Below are 4,244 nucleotides of genomic sequence, written 5' to 3' on the forward strand. Positions count from 1 at the left end.
GCAATGTCATGTGTTAGCTGGGTGGCGGGTTAAATGATTGCAAAAGACATGTTGAGGTGAGTTTAACAAGTGTCATTTCATGTATATTATTTGGGCCTATATTAGATGGCTAGTTGCCAAGGCTACATAAAAAGACCAAACTTCCAAAATCTACGTATTTTATTATCCCAATTATAGGCCTCCCTTATTTGGTTTACTGACATTATTGAAGAAACACAATAATCTGTATTTCAGTATCTAAGTAGGATAAAGTTTAGGGATACCTCCCTGAAATGAGTTTTTGCAGGTTGGGATGTCTGTTATATCACAAAACGTTTGTGCAGCAATACGCTTTTAAGAAAGGCTGATCTCTAATAATAGCAACGAGGAAAGACATTTCACGTTCAATTGATTATTATATGTTCACGTAGCGTTTCAAACAAACTGTAGGTAACGTTGCAATTATAGATGTACATTTGCGTAAAAAAGGTAATCTGCAGTACATGCGAATTTCCCTGAATATTAGAGCAAATTCCCTCTTGTTAAGATATTAAGAATGAAATTGCACAAAATGATAAATCGCCTCATTAAACCTCTCCCCGTGTCAGTATATCTATGGAACTCCTCCTATGGCGTGTGATTGTAGGCCTGATTTTTAAGCTAAGAAGCAGCGATGGTCGCGGCCGCTGAGTGGAAGGGAGACCTACGGTTAAACCATAGCGATCTTGCTACTCAATGTTTTTCTAAGGTTGGCTAATATCACTATGTTACAAAGGCAGTGAAATATTAGACAAATGTATGGCCAGTTGGCCACCGCTTGTTAACCCATTCGTTTCAGGCTTTTGCAGCCTACTACACTGTGCATTTGTTTTAATTTGTCAGTATTATATCATAGCAAACAATACAGTCTGAACGCACCAGAGAAATGGTACAGCCCAATGGGAGTGAGGGTTTGAAAATCGTATTTAATTAGATTATATCCTGAATTCTTGGAATGTGATGGTAATACTGCATTTAATTACATGCAATATTGGATAACATTAAATTTTATTACATTTTTTCAGTACCCCCCAAACTATTATTTTCATCCCTTTTGGGGGGGTCCAAGTCTCATCTAGGGGGGTCGGACCCCCCCAATACCCCCTGTAATTCGAACCATGCTTGCCACTTAATCTACTAAACCCCTCTTCTACTGCACTTTTTACCCCCCACCCCCACCCATAAATGCACAAATAGGCTGACACCAGACATAATTTCACTGCATTTCTTACTTCCAGTAACTATATGCATGTGTGACAATAAACTTCCTTGTATCCTTGTATCCATAGGCCTACAATTGATTTAAAATGGTGGGGGAGGGGGGTACCCAGCTAGCACAGTTACGTTGCTGCAATGTAACTGAATGACCCAAAATACATTGCCACAACGTCGTATCCAACGTTGCCACAACATGCAAAGTGAAAGGTGAGAATTCGTAACCGCAACGTCACTCCCCAGCGTTGCCAATCCGTAACCGCAACATCAGGTGACGTTGCAGCAACGTGGAGTTGAAAGTCGCCGTTCCGTAACCGTAACGTAAGTTACCGACGCCACCAGTCCTGTTTAGCAACGTTGCCACAACATGCAAAGTGAAAGGTGACAATTCGTAACTGCAACGTAACTCCCCAACGTCGCCACTCCGTAACCGCAACATCAGGTGACGTTGCAGCAACATGGAGTTGAAAGTTGCCGTTCCGTAACCGTAACGTAAGTTACCGACGCCACCAGTCCTGTTTAGCAACGTTGCCACAACATGCAAAGTGAAAGGTGACAATTCGTAACCGCAACGTAACTCCCCAACGTTGCCAATCCGTATCTGCAACATCAGGTTACGTTGTAGCAACATGGAATTGAAAGGTGCCGTTTCGTAACCGTAACGTAAGTTACCGACGTCGCCAGTCCTTAACAACTTCAGGCAACATTGAGGCAACGTCGCAAGTGGAAGGTTTCATTACGTAACCGCAACGTAACTTGCCAATCCGTAACCGCAACAATAATAAAATTATAGTATGTGCCTTACATGACAACTACCCTTCTTACAGCACTTGTACATAGGCCAATTAATACCTGTAGGCACAGCGAATGCTTTGATCCGGGTGATATTACTGTTATTGTGGGAGAGAGACAACTTATGTAACATCAGATCACATCATCATGGTTATCCATTTTGCTATTAATTACATACACTCTATGTATGAACTTACCTTATGTGTGTAGCTGATTTTCAACCATTCAGGCTTATGTCCTCCAACAAGATACATGATGGAATTGTCAGCTGGACTTTTATACTGGGTTAGAACTAGTAGTTTCACGTCCACGGTTTCTTTTTTTTAAAATAAACTATTGAATTTATTGTTCAAAACATCAGTAAGAGTTGAGCCTAAGCTAAACTGTTTCAACCATATTGTTTCAAAATCAATAACAATAATAGCCTATAAACGAGGCAACTGACTTGCAATGCATGCTGGGAAGCAAACCTCAACATGAAATAAGAGACACCTTAGGCTACATTAGTTCGCCCCTCATTATGAAATACTTTTTACAGTTTTTCACCGTTTTTCTCAGTTGCTAAAACACTAAAACCCATGGGCTGAAGAAGGTTCTCAGTTGCCTGAACTCATTTAGCTACTGTAATTGTTCAGTCTGTTGTCAATACCTTAAACCATTTCACATGGTAAAACACAGTTGCAGATCCCACTTACACTTTTCAGCAAAACTCTAAACACATTCGCATTCTCAAAACACATTCTGAACTCTAATGCACATGTCATCCATACTGGTAAACACAAGTGACAACAATTACAGTTTTTTTCAATCGCTAAAACACAATTTCTGAAACCTTGCTCCATTTTCTTAAAGCATTAAACACAAAACCCTATTTACAAGCACTATTTACAAAACCTCTGACTCCTCTTGCAAAATCCAACTTTCGCCTCAAAACAGGAAACATCAAGTAGAAATTACTACTTTGCTTTGCTCTTTGCATTTTTTTGTTCTTCCTCTTCCTTGTACCTCTATTTTTACAGTATCCTGCATCTCACAAACTTGTCCTTTGATTCTTGTTCTTTGTTGATATGAACTTGCACCAGTCAAAATCTATTGAGCAGTCAGTACTGTAAACAAATGGAAAGCACAATGTTCAGGGCCATACGATTTGTTTACAGTATTGTACAGTATACAGCCTACAATGCACTGTAGTACAGTGTCCAATAAAAATCCTCTTTCTTGCCATCCTCCCCTTCCTCCTCATCCCCCACTTTGCATATGCACTCGTCTTCTTACATAGTTTCTTTTATCCATTTTCATTCCCACCTTCAACAACCTGTTTGCTCTCTGAACTGGCGTATATTGGTTTTGTCACATCATTTGAAACAAGTGAAATCAATTTTGAGTGGTTGTGTTTAATCGATGATATGTGTATGTCTATTTGTATTTCATTTTTGCCACTTGTGTTTACCAGTATGGATACAGTACATAAGCATTAGTGCAGAATGTGTTTTGAGAATGAGTGTTTAAAGTTTTTCTAAAAATTGTGTTTTACCATGTGAAATGGTTTAAGGTATTGACAACAGACTGAATAATTAGCTTAATGAGTTCAAGCAACTGAGAACTTTCTTCAGCCAATGGGTTTTAGTGTTTTAGCAACTGAGAAAAACTGTAAGTACTCTTATATTTTAGATGTTACATGTACTGTACATATACTGTATATACTGTATCACCACATATGTATTGTGCATACATTGTATGTGCATGGTCTCATATATGTACATATATTGGTCAGGTCCTACTGGTCAGGACTTGAAACCGAAGGGTTGCTGGTTAGATCCCCGACCAATAGGTAAAATGCTGACCTGATCATGATGTTGTGGCACCATTCTTCATGGTAGCAAATGGCAACATCATCAGCTGACCAGTTCACAATGTTGTGGCAACATCACTCACAATACTACATGGCAATGTCATCGGCTGACGTCGCGGGGACGGTTCCAATGGCACCAAATGGCAACGTCATCAGCTGACCCGTTTACAACGTTGTGGCAACATCACTCCAAATACTACATGGCAACATCATCGGCTGACGTCGCCGGTACATTTCCCACAGCACCAAATGGCAACATCATCGGCTGACCTAATCACGATGTTGTGGCAACATCACTCCAAATACTACATGGCAACATCATCGGCTGACGTCGCCGGTACATTTCCCACAGCATCAAATGGCAACG

The sequence above is a fragment of the Alosa pseudoharengus genome, unplaced genomic scaffold, assembly GCF_046254945.1.
Source record: "Alosa pseudoharengus isolate Yale_2024_CS ecotype anadromous, Long Island Sound unplaced genomic scaffold, YU_APseudo_1.1 YU_APseudo_1.1_scf_4, whole genome shotgun sequence".
Lineage (NCBI taxonomy): Eukaryota > Metazoa > Chordata > Actinopteri > Clupeiformes > Clupeidae > Alosa > Alosa pseudoharengus.